Genomic DNA, 26216 nt, shown 5'->3' with positions numbered 1-26216 from the left:
ATCTGAGCTGGAACTTGTAAAGAGGTAAAGAAAAAGAGGAGAAAATATGTAAAAAAACATATATATATAAAGTATGATAAAATAAGGTAAGCATTAGCACAAATAGTTGAATAAAATACCATGACCATTTTCAGTTCTTGTTTTGCCTAAGTGTCACCATTTTTGTTCTTCTCTGTCTCCTTCTCTGCCACCCACACAGCTTTGTTCTTCATAATCAAAATGTCATTTTGTAGCTCAACCTCTCCTCTCTCTCCGTACTTCGATGCTCTTGCACATATCTAGTTATCGATCTGTTCTTCCTCATCACACCGCTGGGCAACTCATAATCCACTTCATTATTCCACCTACAGCATACACACACTCTCTCAGACACCAATGCACCCACAGGGAGGTGAGCAAGCAAGCAGGCATCTGTGTAGGTACACAGCACTGAGGCACACCCAAAAAGGAGCACCAGATAATTTTTCAATTAAAACTCAAACTCCCACAGACTACCCACCGTGCACTGCAGCTTCCAACTGGGGCCTCGTTTATCAAAGCATGCACAGAACAAGTTTTAAATATGCATACACATGAATCAAACACATGTACACACACTTGAATGGAACGAGCATTTATAGATGCCACCAATCTGTGGGAACGGACATGAAAGAAATCATTTGTTTGATTGACTCAATTAGCCCAAATGTAGGAAGGATTATCCTGGAATAAACATTGCAACTAAAGGCAAAAAGAATGAGCTTGAGGCTCTGATTAGCACTGAAAATTGAAAGGAAGCAAACAAACAAATCAAAAATTGTTCAGCAAAGGAATAAAACCTTTAAAGTACCTTGACTGTACTTACAGCAACAGTGAGAAGATGTGTTAATATAATTGTAAGAGGTTCTCCTCAGTAACCACAGAGCTGAAGCAGATTTGGATATACACATTATTATTTATTGCTTCAGAGCATTTCCTCCGGCCCTGCTCCTTATATATGGAGGAGAGACTAATCAGCAAGCCCACACCAGGCGTGCCATTCTCTCCGACTGATGCCACACTCTCAGCCATCCTGCCCCACCTCTCCACCCGAGCCACAACCATACCATCCCACCACAGCAATAAGAAAGAAAATTCATTAATGGCTGTAGGGCGAATAAACTGGGTTGGTAATGAAGATAATGGAAAGACACCAACAATAACAACATCAACAACAACCATGTTCACCTAAGGAACAACCAGACACAAACACAATCTAACTAAACTAAACAGATGCTAATAGTTGTGCATCTCATATATTTGTTAAACACACAGAGTTATTTCCTGAACCCGTTTTATTTTTCTGCTTCAGCGTCTTGCTGCGTCAGCCAGCTTCTCTCATCTGTCCACAGGACACGGTTACAGAAGTGCAAACTTGAAAACTTGAGACTTGCTGAAGCTTTTGTTAGCTTGTTAGTTTGCTTTCTCGGTTGTTGAGTGCAGGGATTCCCTGAGTGGTGCCTTCCATTAATACCACATCTATAAGGAGTTTTCCTAGACTGTAAAGAGGAGCAAATGCTTTATCAAATTGTAGAGATTTTTTGTAGGTGTTTTAGTCAGAACTGTGGACCATTTTCCACAGTTTTAGGATTGCACATTTTGCTCCTCGTGTAATATCTGGGCTAGAAGTCCCGATTTAGCTGTTCACCACTTGTCTTGTCTTATCATGGAGTGGTGAATATGTACATATTTAGAAACCCCTCTTTAACACTTTCCAGTACTGTGTAAGTCTATAAAGCTTCTCCTAACTTGTAGTAGTCTCAGTGATTGAAGTATGGTCCATAGCAATTCTTTTTCTTGAGAAGAGCACAATCTTTAACCAGATATCGTTACCAATTCTGTTGTCTTTAACTGAAACACCTGACTTCTCTAGTAGTTTTTGGAGAAGTCATCAAGGTTTACTAAATAATTATGAGAAACCTCAACTGTTTTGTGCCATTAGTTCATCTAATATGTAAAATAAAAACAAATAAAAATACATAAACAGTTTTATTCATGGCTGAAAAACAACAAATTTCTGTTTCTCAATCAAGCTGTCTATTTTACTTTGCCCACAAGCCTTGATAATTAATAATATAACACACTTTAAACATAATAAGAAAATAAAACAAATTATTTATGTTGAGTTCAGGTTGGAATAAATCAACACTGTGGTCTTTCCTTACATGTAGGGCTTCTCAGGGCCCACTTATTTAAAATTATCATGAAAAAAAACATATTTAGCTCCTTTGGTTAAAGTTAATAAGTCATTTATTTTCTACTGACTTCAAATACTGCTGTGTTTACACCCTGGCTGCTAGCTGCTGTCCAGATATTATGTTTGTTTAAAGCACCGAGTCGCATGAGTGGGTGGTGGGTCTACAGTTCCACGTGAACAGAATGCAAGGTGCCACCGCTTAGCCATGGAGGGAAAACCTCCACTAATTGGAAAGTCTATGGTTTGATGCCTGTGGAAAGTTTAACTGCTTTGTGTTATTGGTTCATTCATTCACACTCGTCCACGCCAAATATCAGTGTGCTCAGGTTTAACTACTGAACCCCAAAAACTACTCTATACATCATTAGTGTGTGTGTGTGATACTGAAAGCAGTGGTGTCTGTGGCCTGTGTGTGGTCTAAAGTGCTTTGATTCGTAAATAATTATTATAAATTAAAGTGCAGCACTTTAACTTACTAGTTTATGATGGGAATACAATGTTCCAACAAAAAAACAAACAACATAAGTAAAAACGGGTACTTTGAATTTGGAGCTTATAATAAATGCTATTCCAGAATTTGATAGGTGTGTAGATGGAACTTACATATCATGCTGACAAGGTTGGCACTAGTGGAACAGGGTCAACCTGTCATAAGGGTTCAATTGTCATTGTGAAAGCAAAAGTTTTTCTCTCAAATGTTGATGAGTTTATCCTGCATCTAATGCTTCATCTGCTCCTGCAAAACAGAGCAGAACCGGGACCGTATTCACATATTAATTAAGCATGGCCTATCTCATTATAACCCAACAGAGGCATCTTTTATTCATCTGTCATATGGTTGGCATGTTTGCAAACAGATGTGCACAACAAAACCTAGCAGACTTTTTGCAAATTTGGTCAACAGATTACGGCGCAGAATCCACAAACGCCAAACATTCTCCATGTGCAGCACTGCCACTGGTTACATGTCTGACTTCATGACACAGGTTTCCTTTTTGCAGCTCAGGCTGAAATCAAACTGTTTTTACAAGTGTTCTCGATCCACCTCAGGGCCGATAGGATCTTGCCACCTGCCACCTGCTGAGCTTCTCTCCATTAAGCTGCCTTTGATTATTTGGTCCTTCACTTCAAGTGGGTGACAACTGACACTTACAGATTCCCGCTGATAGCCCTGCTTTCATACACACCTCACACACAGGTGTCAGAGTACCTTTAGTGCCAGGTGGTTGCCATAGTTGCCGCGTCATTTGCACGTTTGTTTGTCTGTCTTTGAGGTAATGCGTTATGCATGTGTGGTTTTTGCAGCTGATTGTTGGGTTAAACCTCTAGAAATGCAGTTGACCACTTTTATGCTCCAATTCCACCAAAAGAAACCGCATTATAACATTAAAAATAATGACAGTACATGAAAACGGGTTATTTATAGGCACTTTGGGTAGGTGAGCAGCTGCTTTGTGTGGCAGGTTTCACAAGTGAAGAGGAAAATCCCCTCAGAGCACACAGGAGTGATTTCTCAGCTCAGACATCTGGTATGAAATAATAAAAACTTATTGACGTGCTGCAGACTGCAAAGATCCTATGCCATAAGAGAGGCAGCTCACTCTGACTGGCTGATATCTGACTTTTAATTCAAGACCAATATTGGCAAATCCATATATCAGTCTAAGCCAAACACAAAGCCACGTGCACCCACAAGATTGGGGTGGGGGGTGGGGTGGGGGAAATCAAGCACACACACACACACACACCTCCACACAGACACACAGATGGGGAGCAGATTTTGTTGTTTTGTCTCAGAAAGAAGGAGCTGTGAGGCTCCACATGGAACTGTCAATGACTACGAACTCAAAGATGAGAACTCACTGTCGGATTCCCTATGCATGCTGGGAAAGAAAGATTGGAGCACAGAGAGAAAGAGGGTGGTGGGAATGCGGGGGACACTACAAATGAAGGCTCAGACACTAGGACAGATAGAGCGAGGGTGTGAAAGGATGAAGAAAGAAAAAAGAGAGATAGACGAAGACATATGGAGGGGAAGAGGAGGCAGAGGAGGCAGTGTGGTATCTTTGGGGACTTGCTGTCAAACCTCTCTAGGAATGTGAGCAGAAAAAGAAGCAGCTTCACACACACACACACACACACTCAAAGACACCAACAGCAGGTCCACGCAGATTGACGTCTATTGAAGTCTTTGCACAAACAGCACTCAGCAGCACTCCCATGAGGCTTTCCTTCAGCCCAGACATCACCTTATCAAGAATGAAATGTTGAACATTCACTGAATTGATGGGCAAAGAGCGTTAAATATCAAAGCAGCAGTGTGTCCAGAAGAGGCTTAAAACGCCAAAAACGGCGTGCCCAGTCATGGATACATTCCCACAGTAGATATATGACTTTTTAAACAGGTGGTTTTCGTCACAGTTTGTCATAAAAAATAACACGATTGTTATTGATTTCTTTAATTAAATAACAATAGTTTTCAGTAGGCTGCATTTGTGTGCATAGACCCTTTTAAGTTACTCTTGCACATTTTTGTTAATGATGGAAGCAACAAACATTGTGCCTATCTATAAGTGGCCCAAGAGTTGTATAACAAAACTTTGCAAACTCCTGACAGACTTTACCAAGTTGCCAGTTTAAGAATAAAAGATTATCAGTGCACACTACTTTTTGCTTATTTTTCTTTTTTTATGTTAGGCTGTTAGAATGAAGAATAGGTGAGTTTACCTCTGCTCTATCTCACTGTGCCAATAAATTCTTGTGTTTTAGGGCTAAAGTTTGTTTCGACTGTCCTCTAAAACACTTCTCTTGGAAGAGCAAAGAATTCTGGATTTTGGGGGGGAAATTTTGTGGCATGAAATATGTAAATAGCGATATTTAAATAGTTAAATGTTCTGTCAATTTTAAGATCCAGCTCCAACAAGTCTAATTATGTTGAGGTGTGTTTGGTTTGGCGGTTGTTGTAACAGCAGATTTTGACAGAAAGCAGTCAACGTAGAACCACAGATGAATTATCACGTCTATATTAGGTATGTATACCTAATAATTTATTAACAATATGACTGAAAGTTAGAGGATGATAAATTAATTTTACTCGTCATTTTTGGTCAGCCCACCTGTTGGATCAATGACTGCATGTACCTGAACCACGACTGATTTCACAAAGACACTTCAGATTGTTATGTACTGTTATGTAATTTTGCTTATACATTCTAATGCATGCTGAACTATTTCACATTAAAAAGACTAATTTACAGATTTAATAAACTGACAGGCTAACTAAGACAAGACATTTTTCCCTTTTTTAGAAACAGAGCTGGTTGCTTAGATAATGTAAGTCAATTGGCTGTTTTTTTTTGTTTGTGCAATAAATGTAGACATTTATTTCAAGTATATTTGACGTTATTTCACATTTTTGTATAAAACACTTCTTCTGGAATGGTCAACTTTCTCTACATGTGTACTATGACTTTCCTCTGGACAAGGAAGCAGAGAAAGTGACTCTTTGAAATTGTAACATTTTTGTCTTTAAATTGATTGCTAACCTAAAAATAAGCTTCAAAAATTCAATTCAAATCTTCAGAATATCTAAAACAAGACACATCGCCTGGTGTTGCCAGGTTTTTGCACCCAATTAAGAGGAGTCATTTGAAGAATAAAACCACACAGAGATAATTGATGATAGATTGGTTATTGTATTCATATTTATTTATTTATTTATTCGCTATATTTGATTTTTCCCAAATGAGTCTTATTGGGTAGGGCTTGTTTACTGCTTATAGTCTTGAGGCAGAAAATAAAAGCTAATATGCAGAAAATGGCCCAGAGTGCTCTCTTGGCTACTTTTAACATTTTAAGAAGTATAACAACACACTTACACACAATAGCAGGGTAGAAACACAAATACACAGACTGATGTGCCAGCTTCTCACAGGGAGGGCAGTGCAGGGCCATTAGCCCAACACTTAGACACACCATGTCTTATAGGCCGTGAATGACAGACAGTCCTCTGTGCGCGTACATATGTGTGGTCATTGGTGAAACCAAGAACCACCATAAAACTGGGGTTTCAATAACACATTTTCCCGAAAGAGCACACGAGGGGCTCTTCAACGACCCACAGCATCTCTGTGTGTGTGTAGAGGGATTGTGTGTGTATTCTGGTTACAGTCACTGTGGGGGCCATAACAGTCTCAGTGCCTCGGCATCATGAGTAAACTGTGTAGAAGTGTAGCCAAACAAACACACCCACATCCACCCTCACACACGAACATCCACATACACCGGGTAGATATATGACCTCAGGGTTAGATATAAAGGGCTAGCCTCGGTGATGTATAGGCCAAGGCCTGGGTCATAGATCTAATGGACAATAGAATGGACCTTGGTGTGCATGCAAACATTTTCTGGCTAAGGCTGAGGACTGGCTAATGTCAGCCCATGATCTCCTTCTCAGCACTTGCACACACATACACACACACATGTGCGCGTGCATACTGGATCTTTTTATATTTCCACACCATGTCAGTCATTTGACACACTGACATGTTGTACCATGGTGTAACCGGCTGTAACTGGTGTACAACTGGTTGTTTTTCAGAGTTGTGCAGCATCATCGAGTCCTCTTGCTCCAGGCGAGCCATCTGCTGGAGCTGACATGTGAAATCCAGGCAGATAATCCACTCCTCAGTGTTTCACTGTACTTCGAAGAGCACATTTCAGATGTTACAAGCAGCTGTTGAAGATTGCTTTATGAAAGAACCTTTATCATTACTTGAGAATGTGTCTTCAACTCTTATTTTTTTATATAAACCAAAACTTGAGTGTAAAATTACTGCTCACAAAGTGGACCTTACTAAGTAAATGGTGTTTAACTTCCTTGACCTTAAGTTAAAAGGCATAACTTTATTCTAGTAGGCCCGTATCTTGTACAATATTTTCTTCCTGCTACTGTATTTTACTGTACTTTTTTTTTTACCATATGAGACTGAATGATCCCATTGTCCCATATACATTTGTTTAAAACTGCTCTGTGACTTCACTTTCTCTGTGTTTACCCACTGTATATAGCTGAAGTAAAAAAAAATTCTTAAGTATATATTCCGCTCATGTGCTCACGTCTTAAACAGCTAACTTGAGATTGCCAGATATAAGAGGTAGGATGTTTCATTCACCCAGTCACTCTTTCACCAGCATGTCTCATTAAACTCTTGTTTGTTCACTGCCGGCCTACATATTCGACTCCTATTAGTTTACAGCCAACCCACTTCCACTGACTTCAATAACACACACTGGTTGATAAGGGAGACACTTTTCAAGCCACATGCCAAGGCAAGCAGACAAACAAAATAAACAAATCCATGCAGGGAGAGGCATGAAAGTGCATATGTAATTCCTGTAAGGGTTATTCATTCACTGTAAATGACTGTCAGGCTTTTGTATCCGATCAATCAATCAATCACAATCAATCAGTCACGTGAACAAAATGCGTGATGTAGCGCTGAGTAACGGAAAACTATAAGTCTACTACAGATTGCAGAGCTTATAGCAATCGTATCAAACATTAAATTGCAATAGGCCTGCCATGGGCAAGTCCAGGTGGGAGGGGAGGGGGAGCCAGATGCCTTCTGCCAGATCACATGAAACTTCTCAGGTTCATCTCGTATCCAAGATAATATTCATCTCTCTGAGTTATCAAATCTCCACTAATAACACAAGGAAAGATTCATTTTTGTTTTTCATGGCTACCAAGCACTGCCACAAAAGTCTCTTCAGCATCTTCTGTTTGTTATAACTATGACTGTTACCATGTCCTGCCCTTAGGCATAAACAGTTTAGGTGAATCATGTACAGGAACTTTATTACGAACAAAAAAAGGGGGGGGGAGGGGCTCTGCACATTACTGGCACAAGATTTAGTTTAGACCGTATAAAAGCAAAACTCAGACTAGAGCGAAAAGCAGGGGAAAAAACGCAGAGCATCATACTGGAAAATAGGTTGATCAACAACCAGACGACTGGACGAAGACAAAGGGGAGGACAGGACCATACGCTAGGGACTGACAGGGGATAAAAAACAGATGGGAAGCACGACACAGATTAAAGTAATTAATGGCAGATGAGGACAATCAAACATACAGGAAACATCAAAACAAGGCACAAGTAAAAAACAGTTAAAAAAACAGCAAACATAGATACCGAACACGGAAACAAGAAGCTGTAGAACACAGAAGTCACAAACATAACTAAGAACAGGGGAGTGAATTAAAAGAAAACAACTCAAAACAAACCCCAGGGCCAAAGCACTTTGCTCTGGAAACAATGTAATACTTTAAACTATTCTCTCATATTTTCTACCTTGCTCTGTCTCTCTTATTGAAATTAATTAAATTATTTATTTAATTATCTTCTAGCAGAATGTAATCTTCATATAAAGATGTTCTGGGTAGTGCAATTAGAACAGTCTCCGGATGCTTTTTATTGTTAGCAGCGTGCACACGTACATGATTGTGTTGGAGTAAGTACGTGTGTCTGTGTACGTGTGTGCTCACTGAATGTGGTACGGGGGGAGGGATGGAAGTCAGGATCTATAAATTCATTTCTCAGGGCAGCTGCAGTAAGTAATAAGATTGCTAGAAAGAAAGCAACAAGAATGTGTTTGTGTGTGTGTGTGTGTGTGTGTGTGTGTGTGTTGCTCTTTTCACATAATGATCCTTTTTTTTTATTATTAGGATCATTTTACATCTTGTATCCCATCATTTGAACCAGTGTTTCTTACATTTTAGCAAAGGTTAATTTGTGTGAAGTAACTACAATGTTGGAATAACATTGAAATATCACTGGAATGGCTGTTGAAATAATACAACACATGTAACAAAGACAATAACAACATATTTATTCATATTTGTTCATATTATATTTGTTAATTTTGAGTGAACAGACATCTTTTTTCCTAATTATTATGTTTTACGCTCAGTGCTCCCCGTGTTGCCTATCCCTTTGCTAACCTTTGCACATCAGCTGTTAAATGTTTCACTGTGCAGCATGCAGCTCTTTTCATAAATGTGGTCTCATGGCTGACTGACACCAGAAGTAAATTTATGTAAAACTCCCATATGTCTGAATGACACAAAGCCGTTAAGTGGGCTAAGTGGGCTAAGTGGGCTCTATATTCAGTGTCACATTAATAAAAAGACAAAAACACGCAAAAGGCTTACAAATAGACATTTTCACAAGAAAATAACAACATAAACTGCGTCAGAACTTTACTTACTTTCAGTTTTTCCACATAAGCAGATGTTATATTATATGTTATGTTATATATCTGTATCGCTATGTTTTATATAGAAACGCTGTGTAGGACCACAACGACAACCCTGTGACTGTGACAGACAAGCAGCTGGGTCAGTCAGATGAGGAGTCACCCAAATATTTATGCTGACTGCCTGTTTATCAAGCCGAAGCTATGATGTACAACAAACAAACAAATACACATATTCACAGACATGCACACAGACCCACACACACCAAATGACAGAAAGTGTCAGCCATCCTGCTGCTCTGATGCAAAATCAATCCCACTGATGGACATAATCCCTTTTAGAGAGAGAGGGAGGGCAAGATGTAACACTAGATGACAGCCAACTTGCTACAACAAGGGGGAACAACCACAAAAGCCACATTTAAGCAATGGCAATAAATGATGACTTTAATAAAAAATGCACGGGGTGTTATTGGTCTTGAGGACTGTAGTGCTCATGCACATAAAGGCTGAGCAGGAACCCCCCAGTGGTGGAGCCGATCTTGTTATTTGATACCTGGTCAAGTTTACATCACTGCTAGAAAGAAGCATACAGTCTGTGTGTTTACATGTTGATGTTCAGCTGAGGTCATTTTACTGTGAACAGAGTGGAAAATGGTTTAGATGATTCTGTGTGATCTGCATGGCACTCTAACCCAGTCTCTGTGTGTTAGTGTGCTGTCATAAAGACCCTGATGGTTAGGGATTGCACTGATTTGCCCAGTCCGGTACATTAACAGTACCATGAAAAGTATCACCTTTTTTCCTTTAATAAATGAAATCATCACTTAACATTAATATTACAATTATTTTGATGATCTGAAACATTAGAGTAACAAATATGCAAAAAACTAAGAAATCAGGAATGATGAAATACTTATGACACTGTACAGTAGCTAAAATGAATGCAATATAATACAATGGGTCTACAGTGAATCCTTTCTTTATTAAGGTGATCTAGCACAGTTATCCCTATGACTGTTTCAAAGGTGTTCATTCAGTCATCTATCTATCTCTCTCTCTCTCTCTATCTATCTCTCTCTCTATCTATTTTCTTTTTTTGACTCGTAGTGTACATTTTTCCTGTAAGAGGGTCACCAATGGATCTCTAGATATGTGGGAGTGGGGCTTTAGAGCTTAATCCATGTTCCTTTTCATAAATTTGACATGATGTATATTCAGAATCTAACATTATCAAAGCTGATTCCAGAGGAGTCGAGATGTGATTTACTAATATATTAATTTAGCTTAATTTGTATATTTAACTGTTTAATTGGGGGTGGGGGAGTTATTACAGTTCATATGCACTGTACTATAAATTCTGATATGGTCTAGTGCAATCTGGTCCTCATATGCATTTAGTCACTATAGTGCTCCTAATAGCAAAGTAAAATAATGCATGTAAATCGTCTGTAAACTTTAATCAAAGAAAAACTTTTATTTCTTTTATTTTGGTGCGTTGATAGTTTGCCCTACTTTTGTTTTTTGTACCGAAAAAAATAATATGCTGAAGTAGGTGTATGCACTATATATCTGTTTGTGTTATCTTGACAAATAATGATAGAAAGCGAGACGAGAGGAAAAGGCAATGCCTATTAGTCTAGAATCCTACAACATGTACTCTGTCAAGAGATAACATAAACTGAATGGTGGACTGCACGCTGTGTCCTTCTCAAATGAAATCTTCTCGATGTGTGATGCATCTGTGTGTGTGTGTGCGTGTGTGTGTGCATGTATGCTTGCATGTGCGTGGGTGTGTGCCTTCAGATGAAAGGTTAATTGGGTGGCTGCTGTTGTCCCAAAGACAGAGACAACAGGATCTGTAATAGCTGTGACATTCCTGCCTGCTCCCCTGCACACTCCAGGCAATGGTGTGAGAGCGTGTGTGTGCCATGTGGGTGGATGTGTAGAGAGAGGTGTGATGTCCCTATATAAAGTCTACTTTTCACTTGTAAGGAGAAAAGAGAGAAAAAATAAAAGTTAGTGGCTTCCAAAATGATCCTGTTTGGTCCTTCTTGAAGTGTCTTAGTCTTTTTTATAGAGAAAAATGACAGCCTGTAAAGTGTTATTGTGGAAGTGGAGTAATTGTGTCCATTGTCCACTGTGCAGTAATGCTGGTAAAACAACATAATTTCATTAATTAATCCCAATGCATTCAGCACAGCATCTTCATTTTAGCATGAATGTCTACCAACTCATGCTCAAAGAAATCTTTACCCTGCAGTTTCTACCTATTAACTATTTACGTGACTGGCAGATGTCTAACAGTTATAGTAAGTTGCTATGGTTAACCTTAAAACTGCCTTTTATTAATCAACCTACATTTTACTTGTTTTATCCATCATACAGTGTGGTATTTCTGGATGTCTTCAGTCAAGATTTTAAGTCTATCCTCAAACTAAACCAGAAGAGCAGGTTAGGTTAAAAAAAATCCATTATAAGTGAGAAATGTATCCCACATCTGAGAGTAGCTCAGCAAGCTCTCATACTGCAGGTAAGCTTTGTTCAATATTTCAACATACGCACACAAACAGACACACACACATAGAAGTGCACTCATGAAAACGCGCATCCCTCTTGAGGGACAAGGTGATGTGAGTGCAGGTGTCATGAGCCATCAGCTCACTGAGTGTGGAAGAAGATGGCCAGATATAGACACAGACACATGCATGAAAGTTGCATTGGTGTGAACAGACAGGATACGGCTCCTAGCTAAAATGAGTCTGCGCTCATCTAATAATGATGCTGCCTAAGAAAATCTGGCGTGATAGAGGCTTTCATCACCACCACGTGTATAATCTACACAGTCACAAAAAGAAAGAAAGTGCCAAAGATGTATTGATAACCGTCATATTTTTATATATTCAAACAAACGTTGTGTTATGTTGTTATGTTCAAACAAACAATGCTGCTGAATGATAGATAGATAGATAGATAGATAGATAGATAGATAGAATTTTATTTTGAACATGCAAATATAATTGAAACAAGAGAAAAAAAACAAAAAACAAAGCTTAAAAATCATCAAGTTTTCATGTATATATCTGTCTACAGAAGAGACATAGATATAAACTTTGACTGATGCATTAAAGACATCAGTCAAAGCTTCTTTGATATATATCATTTAATACATGTATCCTTTCATCTGCTTAGATGTATTGCTGAGTCGAACAGGTCATCAGAAGTTTTGCCTACTTGCATTAATATTCTTTAAAGCAAACTACAGAGCAATTGCCATAGTTTTAAAAGAAAAGTCGCTTCACTTCTTTTAACCTTACAAAGTTGTTATGGTAACATAATAGCAAACCTTTTAAATGTACAGAGTAACTTGAATTAGTTTTTAATTAGGAAAACACAGGATTCTGTCCATTGGACTATATTTGTTATTAACTTTCCTTTTGGTGGAGGTCACCATAATTTGGGCAGACATTTTTCTTCTCATCCTTACAAATGCAAACAGTAAAAACACATATGTACACACTTTTCTCCATATTATAGCTTCCACAAAATTGAAAGAGCTTATTGATGTAACTTGATATATGTGCACTATTAATTTAGAGATAGTCTGTGTTAATTTGGGCTAATCTGTAAACATCTATAGCTACTTATGTGGCACACTATATTTTGCATTGCTTAGCCTAAGATTGCATTTAAGGTTACTTAGGGAGAATACATTTATACAATAAATCATTCTGGCTTGCTGTTTGTCCTCCCATTTTTCTTGCATCTTATGAGAAAGGTAATAAGTCCACTAGAGTCCGACTGTACTGTATGGTAATGCGACTTGAGAGGGTATGCAAATACAATTTGCAAGAATTTGCATTCAAATGTCTGCTAAAACATGGCATTTTAACTTCCTTTAGTGCAACAAAAAAGGAATACAAATGCTTTACTAACAGCATAAAGGAACCAACAATTGTAAAAGCTTGGCATAAAGAAAGATAGAAAATACATTAAAAAGGAACTAAAGCCCTTTGTTTCTATAAATAAACACAAAGTACAAAACCTTGTGGAAACATGTAAACCAACACAGTCTTTCAAGAATTACACGTACTTCAAGAAATGAAGATGGAGAAAAGCATGCACAAAGTGCTGTGTGAGACTGCTCACTGTGCAACCACGACCAACTAAAAATGGAAAAATGAGGTAATAACATGAAATGCTCTGCATACTGTGGCTTCCTCTCACAGTCATAAGTCATACATGTTAGGTAAACTGGTCATTCTACATAAATTGTCCATACATGTGAATGCGAGCCTGTCCCCATGTGTTAGCTGCGTGATAGACTAGCGACCTGTTCACTGCCTCTAACCGTGTGACAGCTAAGATGGGCTCCAGTCTCCCCACGACCCTGAGCTGAATATGTAGTTAAGAAAATGAATAATGGTCAAAATATAAATATATCAGTTAAATATGAATTAATTAAATATTACATTTAATATTGTAGACTTTTAGGTATTATTAGGGTAAAAATACTGAACTGGGCTGTGATAGACGTTTTCCACGATTTCCTGACTGACTCATCTTTTATTGACCAAGTTATCTATTATTTGTTTCCGCTCCCCTAAAAAAAATCACATTGGTGCATGTGTGGGCAGCGTAAATCTTCACTGTAGATGTGCAAACGTGGCTTTGCTCATAGGGAATCTTTTTTTTTTATTAATGATTTATTTTATTGATTTTCTTTTAAAAAACTGTGACTGTGTCTCACAGACAGCGAACAGTAGAGCTTTGAAATAGCTGCACTTATACAAGAGGAAAGGAATCTACAGGTCGATGACTGCTCACGCTATGATCAAATATACACTCGCCTCGCATACACACGAACACACAATCCTGGCCCTTGGCTGAGAGTTGCCATGTGGAAGTCTTTCCAGGTCACTAACTTTAAGTCTACTGAAACAAACACACTTTGTTGGTGTCCTCCTAGCACCTTTGTCTTCCTCCAGTTTCTTGCTACTTTTCTATTTTCTACCACAATTTTCATTTTGTTCTCCTTTTCTTTCAAATTGTTGATTAGTCTTGTCTCTGGTAATTCAACAACTCCAAGCAATGAAAAACATTTCATAACGTTAGGTTCCTCTTCCTGGTCCTATTCTAAAACCATTCACTGTTTGTAATCTGTATTTTTCTATCTCTGCTCTCTATGCAGAAGCTGAAGGCACTGATCACCTTGCCACAACATAATCATTTTGACAACTTAGCACAGCAGACATAGCACAGCAGACATCATGCGACCACAAAGGAGAACAGGGGAAGAAAGCGCTTATAAACTATGAAAACACAGACAGAAAGCTTGTATAGTATGCTTTGGTGTGTGTGTATTCTGTCAGGTACTAAAAGTACTAAAACAATAAATGCTCCAAAGTTGATCGGATTGCTTAAGCAAGACAATTTTGGCATGTATGAAGACATTTCAAAATGTTGCAGAATGTATGCTTTTGGCCATTATCTTGTCCTCCTGGGGTGTAAAAGTCTCTGAAACAGCACACACCATCTGGCACTAAAGCTCCCAAACCACTGAAAAACAATAATGATAATAATTCTGTGCAGAAACCAAGTATGGCAACAGCATGAATAGTTATTATAGTCATCCTACAGACAACCTGTGTGATCAAACAAAAAATAAATATGCGATGAGACAAACAGGTGGACTTTATTAATGCGCCACACACAGACAGAACAGATGACAGAATGTGGGCACCATTCAACCGGTGTGTAACTGCTGTCTCGCCCCTCTTTAACTGCTCTCTCCATATGACATTGATGCTTTTTGCTTAACAAGGCCACTGTGACTCTGATATGAAGCGTATGTTTATTTGCATCACATATGACGACTTTCTAATGTGAACTCTTGTGTTTTTCTTGAGTCTATGAAATGCATTATTTTGTATGAAGTGTTGTTCAGATAATCTGTCATGAGCCTGTGAAAACAACCAAACATAGTCATGGTCAGTGAGTCCGAAGGCTTATGAAAGAGATTGAGTAAGACAGCATTTTACCCAATGCAATAACCAACAAGGCTACGACTATCTATCATTATGCTAGTTTAAATTTCAACAAATTAATTAGGGTGTAGACTGTATTATGAAGCAGTTTCAAATCTCTGTCTTTTTTGAATCTACTACAGTAAGCAAGTCCATCAGTCACCAAAGGCAAGACACTTAGCTTCAGTTTGACTTCATAAATAGCCAATGCGAAGCCTTAAGAGAAGACATGATTTCTAGATAGCTGTAAGTCCAAAGGACACACAAATACTCACACAAACTCAGAGCTGGCTTGTTAAGGCCATTCGTGTAAACACCGCTTTGCCTGGCGAGCTCCACCAATAGGAGGTATCGCTTTGTAAATGTAGCACATTTGGAGTTCAAGGAGAAGGTAGCAAAGGGGGAAGGAACCAGGAAGCAGAATGAATATGGGGAGAATAAAGACAACAAAAGGAAAGGGCATGCAGACAAGAGAGCAGGGAGGAGGAGGACGAGCAAAAAGAGATGCAGGCATCCCAGATAAAGAGGTTTAATTGACTGTCACAGAGCCTTGTGGTTGTGCTGCAGCTACTAATAGCCAGCTAGAGGCTGCTGAGGCTAGCGGACACACAGAGAAGCTGGACTTCTCTCATTATCACTGCTACCCTCAAGCTCTTGCTCTCGTTTCCTCCTTGTCTCCCAGAAAGTCTGTGCTACAGCTCCTTTTCGGCTTATTTGGTTGAGTGTAATGTGCTTCAGTGGCACAACTGTTAGAAGAATCCCATTGTAAAAGAATTTCATAATGAATAGAAATAATAAAAATTACTATTGTACAGTAATAACCTGGATGGCATGATTTTGAACTTGTATGTGTGTGTACTGCAAGATCCATTTACTGTGTAGGAAATTAATGGGCCTCTGCAATTTGTCAGTGTTTGTGCGAGAATGTCGTGCTCTCAATTTTAAGTTCAATTTATTGTGCTTTATTGGAAGAACGTTTAAAGTTTGAAGGTTTTGACAAAGTACAGAAATGCATTTAAATAAAAATCACAGAGAAATTAATTACTGCCCCTGTGGTTTCTATACATATTTTTTTATGTGTGAGTAAGTACGTGTGCCACAAAGAATCTTGTACTTGTTTTTTTTGTTGTTTTTTTAAATGGGATTAATATTACTTAAAGGCTTAGAATAAATTTATCATCTCTGGCAGTTTCTTCTCACCTCTTCCTCATCCCAACTCACTCGCTTCACCTCGTCGTCCCCCCTCTTCCCCGTCTCTTCATGTCCCTGCTGCCCTGTACCCTCTAATAGGCTATTGATTTTCCATCTGCTCACGAAGCAGCCTCTACTTTTACCGTTCACTCATGATATTAGCTGTCCATTAACAGCAGCGAACAGCTCGCCTTGCACGTCAGCATCTTGGTTCACACATCCTCCTTCTCACTCTCTCTCACACCGACACACACGCATAGCAAGAGCATGAGAGAGAGAGGTCAGCTATGTTAGTCCTGTCCAGCAGATTGACTTTTCTTGCAATTCTTTGTAATCATCAAACCAAATAAGACAATTAGAGGGTAAGATTGGTTATTACTGGCATAATTGCCCGTTTCTGCTGCGTTTATAATTAATTGCAGGTCACAGTCTGTATCCTTAGTATGAAACATGAGTCTTTGAAGCAAAAACACTACCTGCTGTGACAAAGTTCAGTTTTGTGAGTGCTAATGAGTCTGGTATTATCCATGTTTTCCTGTAAACAACTGTGATTCATATATTAGAACAGCAACAACAACAGCTGTATGTGAGAATCCCATAGAAGTCAGTTCCGGTTCTAATGATTCACTAAAAATAAACAGGATATACAATGATTTCTTCAGTTAGTTATGACTGTGAAAGGTGTTGAATGAGTGCCTGTAGATTGCTTCCTTGATTCTAAGTCTAAGTCAGCATGCTTTATTGTCACTAACTGTCAGCGTTTCATTCGCTAACAAATGTACAAAAATTATGATCAATCAAAAAAAAAAAAAACGTGATTTATCAAATGGAATTTCTGTTTTTATCAGGTTTTTTTCTGAACTTTAATACTAGTTACAATGTGATACCAGTGGTGTTATATTTGACCTAAATTTATATTTGTAATTAGTCTACTTTGAGTCAATAACAGATATTTCATGAACGTATTCATGATATATTTTGAAATCATTCGTTCAGTATATACATAAAAGCAGTATTGACTTCAAAAGGATAATTAAGGCTGTTATAACTCACAAGAAAAGCTTTTATTATATTCTTAAGTCCCCAAGAAGGCAAAAAAAAAAAAGTTAGTGAGGCCAAATAACAGTAGGGTGTCGGAGAGAGGTTAATGATGTATTGTGCTGTAGGTTTGTACAGTCAGAGGTTGCCTGGCTGTCTATCAGTCTTTCTCCACTGCCATTTATTCTAATTATCACTATGTAATGAGGGCTGTACATACTGACAGTTTGTATTATGGGACTTATGATTTCTTTTTCTTTTAGTTGTGTTTATTTGCCTTTTCTCAGCTGTCTGTCATCTTTCTGCTCACTTTATTGTCTGATCTCCTTTCTTCTATGAGTAGTGCTATGGAGGAAGAGTTTGTTTTTTTTGTTTCTCCCTTGGATCTTGCATCACTGAGTACACATCCTAGCATATCAGTTGCTTTAATGCCTTTCAACTCATCGATATTTGCTGACATGTGCCAACAAAAAGCGGAGAAGCATTAGAAAAGAGAAAAAGCCTGTTTTATGATCATGATATATATGTATGATATACCTTGCCTTTAAATCCCACTTGTTTATTGTTGGTATTGTATATGAACACTGTTTTCATTACTCCCCACCTGAGGGTAATTTTTTGTAGCAGCTGGCGATAAGCCAAACACTGGAGGAGCCTACTTTAAATTGAGACCAAGCCTGGCTTCACTCCACCTCCTGCCTAGCTTCAAACTATCCGTGCCGAAACTGAACACTGCTGTGTTAATCCTGAGTGATCGTCTGTGTTTAGACAAGCTAGATCAACAACTTTTGTACATATTGCAAATATCTTCTTGAACTTGCTGTCCTGTTTTTAGCCTTATCGCGTTTTCTTCTGTTTATGCTTAAAAAGCAATTAAGCCACTTTTTTTTTCTTATGAGTGAAAGGTATGTTACTTGTTTCTATTTTGAGAATGCTTCGCTTGGCATTTTGACAATGCCCAAAATGATGTTATCAAGATAAAAAGAATAAAGAAAACCTTTCTGTTTGGACAGCAATTACTCTGTGGCCCTGGTCCTTACTAGGACGTGGGGAAGAGGGGAGACATTTTTGTGTTATGCTCAGGCCAGGAAATACACTTCATGTAACCACACCTGATATGTGGTTACACACTTGTATTCTTATCTGCTGATCCGATCCTTAATTTATCACCTCAGTTTCATTATTATAAACCACATAATAAATAACATTGGTTTGAAGGAGCAAAAGGTTAATCAGTCATAATATGTCCATAAAGTGGAAATGTAGTGGAAACCAGTTTAGCTAAGTGAAGAGGCTTTTTATTGTCTCTCTATTCAGTAGAAAATCTGTAGAGAAAAAATAGCCTAACAGAATTAGTAAAAGTGACTGAATCATTTTTGGTGCTGAAATTGTACTGAGTAGTTATTTCAGTCCTTAACTCACTCTAATTTCTTCTCGTGGAAACTTTCAGTGCATCTGTCTTATTTTCTCCATTGCCAGCCCGTGCAAGTGAACAGTTGCTTTCATATTGAATATGATCCCTGTAATCAGATGTTTGAAAAACAGGAGATTTGTCCAATTTCCTGCCATGTCGCTCTGCAAAATTGTCTCCTCTGTCTTTATCCCTTCGTTTCATTTCCCTTTGCTCACAATCACACAATCCAGAACACACAAAAGGAGCTCATTTAGGATTCTACGTTTTACAGGCTTTCAAATGCTTCAATGCTATCCTCCCAAAGAGGTTGCAGAGGATTCCAAGGAATCCAGGAAAAACTACATACACTCTTTTTCTCTCTCTTACACTTTTAGATATATATATATATATATATGTGCATGTGTCATTGTGTGTTCAGGACAGGTGTGACTATCATTGTGTAGAAACTCATTGTGTAGTTTAGGCTGTAGTTTAGATTTAGGATTAAGTTTGTTGGTTTGGGAATTAATGCAATCAATGTAAGGACTTTACAAGTAATGCACCACAAAAGTGCACGGAAGTGTGTGCGTATGTGTGCAAGATGAAATTGCGTTGGCCTTTACGGAGCCGAGTTAATTGTCTGATTCGGTTCCCTCCTGGACGGCTGTAATTTACTGATCCCCCAGCATATGTGAGGCTGCCGCAGCACATACTTGACCTTCTCAAATAACTGGGCCAGATAGAGAGAAAGGCAAAGAGAGAGAGAGAGAGATGTCTGTGTGAGCATGCTCACATGTCTCTATGTGTGTCTGTGTGTGTACCGACAATTTGCTTAATGCTAAAGTGGACAGCTGGGCCGACAGCTCTCACTTTAGAGAGCTAAAAGCCTCTTTAATTTAGAGAGTTGGAGCAAGGGAAAAAAGTGGCAGACAAACAGAACGAGCGAGAGTGCAAAAAAGGGCAGTTTCTTCATCGTTATCCGCTGAAGAAGGAAATGAAACGAGACAGATGTTGGTTTCCACTCCAATCCAAATAAATAAATTATTATATACACTTGGAAAAAAAGAATATAAAAACATAATAATCACCTCCACACAACCTCGGCCGTCATACTTTAATCATGATTTTAAAAAGAATTCGGTTTATAAAATATTTTGTGACGCAATATGAATTTTCAATGTTCCACATTTTTGCTCAGACCAAACAAACTACTGTGTGTGTGTTGTGTGTGTGTGTGCATGCGGGCTTACGTGCATGAACTGTATCTATATCTTTCCATCCTCCAATACACTCAGTCAGCTTAAAGCCTTCTGACAACACCTGCACTAACGTCACCTGAGCCCCAAATAGCTATGTGTGTCTGTATGTGTGCGTTGAAATATTGAACATCACTGCACAATTTCTCCAGCATGACAGATACGCTGGACACCTTTCTCACCTCAAGTGCATTTGGTCTGCTTTAAAGCACCACTGAGCCAGCTTGATGCAGCTTTGGCATGCAAACCAGACAAGATAACCAGTCATACTCAAATGTTCAGTACTGTGTAGATAAGCTGCAACTGGGCTAAAGTGTCAGACTTACAAGTCTGATGTAAAAGGTAAATTTGATTTACATCACTTTAGCTGGCTACATACTATTAGTAAATGAAGTGGTAGTTGAGCAGCAGTTCAGCTTTTCATGTTAAAAATACTTCTCAACATTATCAATGGCATAGCTGTTAATAATGTACTTTCTTTCAGTAAAATACCAAATGAAGTTGATTTCTTGAGGTTTACCTTCACGGCTCTGTGCCATTCCAAAGTAAATTGTTACCTGAACACTACAGCAGATTTTGGTTCATGTGCAGGAAGGAGAAAACAGTGGCATGGTCTATGGTTTTTGAGGTGTGGAGATAAGAACCCATAGAGACATATGTGCATATGTATACGTCTGTGCTGAGAATGTAGCATCATTGTAACATTCAACCAGTGCATGTTTCCAAAGTAGAGTCAGTTTCTTCGTTTTCAACTTTGCATTTTGTGGTTAATTTTGTGTTCATACATAAACCCTAAAAGAAAAAGATGTATGTGTCCTTATTATTTGTGTCAGCGTGTGAGACATTAGGTTCTGGTTTAAATGCTCAGCTGATAATTATGTGACAATGTATTTCAGGTCATGTTACGTAGTGACATGAACATAATGTTACAAGTAGTGTAACAAGTTTCTTTCTCCAACAGCTAATTTAGTCATATACTGCATTAATGCATTACATTACTCGTGTCTGTGTGGGTTCACTCTGAGTACTCTGGCTTGCTCCCACAGTCCAAAGACCTGCAATTGTGAGGTTAGGTTAACTGGTACTTCTAAATTGCCCATAGGTGTGAATGTGTGTGTGAATGGTTGTCTATCTCTCTGTGTTAGCCCTGTGACAGACTGGAGATCTGTGTTAGCCCTGTACCCTGGACCCTGCCTCTCGCCCAATGGTAGCTGGGAGAGGCTCCGATTATTTCTGGCCTGTTATTTTGCCTGCTCTTCAGTCTTGTTGTGTGTTGTTGGAAGGCTTGTAGTTTGAAAAAGCATAACCCATGAATACAATACGAGTATTACAATAGAATATGAGTATAATAAGAGTGTACAATACTCAATTAGCTCAAGGAAATAAAAGAGTACTGGTCAGGGTTTAAATATAGAAACCCTTACCAGTTAGAAAATATGTTTGTTTTTTTTTAATTTACTTCTCTACTTTATTTTCCTAATCTATTTTAAGTCACATTAAATGATTGTAGAATGTAATGTGTATTGTCTTACTCAAGCACTCACTCACCAACAACATGAAAAAGTTAAAATGTTTGAGAAAGAACACAACATATATTTTGGTTTGGTCGTGTGCAATAAATATTTGATATCCACATCAGCATATGTGTTATGCTGTGTTCTACCTCTTTTTTTTTATACTTCTCTACACCGCAGGGACTGCACTTAATTTCGTTGTACTTGTTACAATGACAATAACGATATTCTGATTCTGAAAATGCAGCACAAATGAACATGAACATAGATGATTGAGCATGCATCAAGACAAGTGAACATGGTTTTGTCTATTCCCTTGCTCTCGCCTGTTCTCCCCCCCTCTATCTGACCCTCACGTTCCCTTCTTCTTCCATCTGCAAACTTAAACACCATCAAATATGTCTTTGAAGAAAAGTTCAGTCAAATAACTTCCGAGAGTTTTTATTCAGAGGAGCAACTTGTGAAATTTCACAGCTTCAGACTTCAGTGGGTGGCCATTACAGCATGCAATTCTAGCTCTAATACACAGCATTTAATGCATATTTTACAAAGATGTATTCACAACATGCCAACATGCGTGTAACTTTATATTTATGTATGTGCATATTCTTTTGACTTTGACTGTTCGTGTGTGTGTGTGTGTGTGTGTGTGTGTGTGTGTGTATGTGTGTGTGTGTGTGTGTGTATGCAAGGGTAGTGGGTATGCCTATGTGTGTCTGTTTGTTGGTGCAATGACTGCAACATGAACTTCAGAATTATTCATCATATTTCTCTGAAGACACCACAGGGAGCCCAAACTAAGCCTATTTATACCACTGAGACACCATAGACTCCTTCACCCCACTGCAGTTTAACTTGATGTGGACTGACAACAAAATTATATACAGCACTAAAAAACTGCTTCCACTTTCTCATTTGCACTAGACTTTAAAGATCCCAACTTAGCAGTTTTTTCTTTCTGTTTTTTTTCCTTTTCCTCTTTTTGGTAGGGTATCTGCACTCGTAGCCTTCCATCCTGCATCAGTGCTTCAAATATTTTTGCAGTGCTTTTTGGAGAGATGACTAGCTTCACTTAAATACTCTTCTATCCAAATATAAAAGCGAGAGTGTGATCAAATGATTGAATACAAAGCCAACCTTTCCCCCTGAACCGACAGACGAACTTGAGGATTTTCAAATTAATTTATCTTCGTATGAATGGTTTTTTTTTTCCATTTCCTTTTGTAACATAATAAAAAAAAGGTTTTGATTTCCTTCTACTATACTTTCTGAAATCTTGGATAATGTTGTTCCTTCAGTTGCAAAAAGGTTATTCAAACATTCAATTGAACATTTCAAAAGTATGGTTATACACTTGGTCTTTTGATCATATTAAAATAAGAAATGCATAGATGGTTTCTATAAGAAACAAATGGATCCTTAAATAAACAATTCTGACCAAAATATTTTTTCAGCTTTTTTCCAACCTAGTAAGTAAACTAGTAAGTAAACTTTATTTATTAAGCGCTTTTCGCAGATAGACAATCACAAAACGCTGTACATAAATATTAAGATAAACAATAAAATCAATAGACAACCTCATTAAATCCACACTAAAATAACTATCTATACCCTTAGCTTTTCGTACGTTTCAAAAGAACTAATGCTAACCCTGCATTTGAAAAACTCTGTAGCTTTCTTAGGCCACAAACACATAGATCACACACTCATCCCAACCCCCCCACTACCACCTCTTAGCCAATAGCAATAAACCACTCTATGAGGCCAAAGGGAGTTAATTTTGCCAACCAGCAGTGCATCTAAATTTCTCAGCTGGTTGTAGCTCCCTCCTGGTAGTGGCTCTCTACTATCTGTTAGCAGAATCCAGTCGTGTAACCCCTCCAGCTATCTGCTTGCTGCCTCGTTGATGCTGGCTTCTCAGCTTTATGCTGTGGGACTCCTTTCACCCCTGCTAATCCTTCACTTTCGGGCTAATCCTACTTGTTCTCACAGCTCCTGTTCTCCGCTCATTCTCTCCCATCAGCGAAGCTTGTTTACTCTCCTCTCACTTTTGTAGTTTCTCTCTCTCACTCTCTCTTATAGTAACTCTTCTGTGCTATATTTTGTCCTCTCAACTTTTTGCTCAAAGAGAGGATCAAGCCTACATTTGAACTCAGTAATGTTTGAAACAACAAAAGTAGGTCCACTTTTTGGCTTTCCCTTCATTCATTTTACAGGTCACAGAGACTTTTTTACATTGTCAGATGTGATGAAGTATGTTAAGTATTAACATTATTTTTTATTATTTTATTTTTTAGTTTTATTATTCATGTTTCTATTGGGGCTTGAAAATCATAGTCAACACGCTGTGTTTTAACATAGTAATTAACATATACACACTAAGTAACCACACACTTGGATGAGATTTTGGAAACTGCCTTCATGGTCCTTACTTTTCAAACATACGATTTAAAATAGGGTTCTCACTACGTTTTCCCTTAATTTCTGAGGTTTAGCTTTGCTTTGATGATAAAAAGTGAACAATTTTAATGGGTTTACTCAGCACTTTGATGTTTCTCACAGTCTTCTGGTGGCATATAGTGGGACAACAGTCCACCCATATGTGGACTGATGCTTAATTTATCATACAGCGATTGTGTCTGTTTCCATATGTATTTGGCTGTGGAGAGAAGTTTTCAACCAATGCAAACCAATCCAGTGCAGGCTTCCAAAATCCCAACTGCAAGTTGCTCAGTGTGGATGGTGCAGTGGATTGGTTGCATGCCGATTGGTTGACAAGTTGGTCAGAGCAGGGAAGGGAACGACAGCAGAATTTACCAGTAATGGGACAGGTGTGAAAAACACAACATCAAAGATAAACAAAACAGCAATACAGCGTGAGACTGCCACTGAACCTGATTTCCCCATTAGAAGCCACCCAGATGACTGTCTGAGGCTAAAAGCTCTGTACTGTACAGCTTTTTTTTAATACCATTAACTCTATGGGGGTTCCAAGTGATCTAGCGGCAACATCACCACGCTGAAAATATATTCCTGTGACAATAATTATTAGTGTGTGTGAGTGGGCTTGATGAGCCATGGATTTAAAAATAAATAAATAAATAAATAAATTTGGTTTATTTATTTAAACCAGTGCTCTAACTATTTCTTTTTATTACATTATATTAATCTATATATTTGTAAACATAAACATTGTCTTTTGGGTATGTTGCTGGGATAGTGGTACACCCATTTAACAGGTAGAGTAATTTGCTGGTATATCCTTCTTTCTCTCATGCCTTTTGTTCTGTTTCTCATAGTCTCATCTCATAGTTCCATGTAATCCCAACAGAGCACTTCACTCTCACACAGGTTTCTTACTTGTAGTTCAGTGGATATTTAAAATTAGAATGGGAGACAGAGCTTCCAGCTTTCAGGCTCCTCTTCTTGTTTGGATTTTGGAGACGCCCTCTCTACTTTTGAGACTATGCTTAAAACTTTCCTGCTTGATAAAGCATATAGTTCGGACTGGATCAGGTGACCCTGATTCCTCCCCTTAGTCACGCAGTAGGCCTGTGGTGCTGGGAGCTTTCCATGATCCAGAGTGCTTCTTCCTCCTAACCTTTTTTTTTTTTAACTCTATGCATTTATACACTGCTCTGCATTTCATCATTCATTATTATTAATCTCTGGCTCTCTTTCACAGTGTCTTTGTTCTGTCTCATCACCCCCAACACGGCAGATGGCCGACCCTCCCAGAGTCTGGTTCTGCCGGAGGTTTCTTCCTGTTGAAAGGGAGTTTTTCCTTCCCAATGCTGCCATGTTCTTGCTCAAATGAGGTCATTTGGTTCTAAGGATTTTTTTCTCTGTTATTGAAGGGTCTTTATATAAAGTGCCTTCAGGCAGCTGTTGTTGTAATCACACGATATAAATAAAAATTAATTGAACTGAAAATTATTAAGTAGAGACGGTAAAGATGCATACACGATTTGTATTAACAATCAACAAACAACACAGAACAGCTAATATATATCATATAGATCAAGTAAGAAAATTATTTTAGCAGGCACAATTTTCCTTTCTTTTCCTGAAACTGTATTACAGCATTTATCCTTATCCTGCACATACTGTTGTCAAGATACTAAAACAGTAAAGTGATGTAATTTCTGCATTTTGGCCATTGCCATAACCTCCTCATAAGCTGGACCTAATAAATCTGTAATTATCACCCATCACAAACAAAAGTACTATATAGTATAGACCTACATCACCGACCTATTGGCAACCATATATTTTAATCAAACTGTAAAAGAGAGAGAAATCAAAAAGTCTTAAAAAGCCAAA

General features: G+C 38.3%; 1 protein-coding gene and 1 long non-coding RNA gene across 4 annotated transcripts in view; both read right to left on the bottom strand.

The window, feature by feature from the left end:
• The window catches only part of nlgn1 (neuroligin 1), a 292800-nt gene that overhangs the window by 35479 nt on the left and 231105 nt on the right, over positions 1–26216 (bottom strand). The gene's annotated exons all lie outside the window — the stretch shown is intronic.
• On the bottom strand, positions 22853–23553 carry LOC112843849 (uncharacterized). Its single transcript, XR_003216377.1, has 2 exons — positions 23471–23553; positions 22853–23359 (listed from the first exon to the last, which is right to left on the bottom strand). It is a non-coding gene; the product is annotated as an uncharacterized LOC112843849 (long non-coding RNA).

The sequence above is a fragment of the Oreochromis niloticus genome, linkage group LG23, assembly GCF_001858045.2.
Source record: "Oreochromis niloticus isolate F11D_XX linkage group LG23, O_niloticus_UMD_NMBU, whole genome shotgun sequence".
NCBI lineage: Eukaryota > Metazoa > Chordata > Actinopteri > Cichliformes > Cichlidae > Oreochromis > Oreochromis niloticus.
The sequence above is the reverse complement of the archived record's forward strand: the minus strand, read 5'-3'. Positions and strand labels throughout refer to the sequence as shown.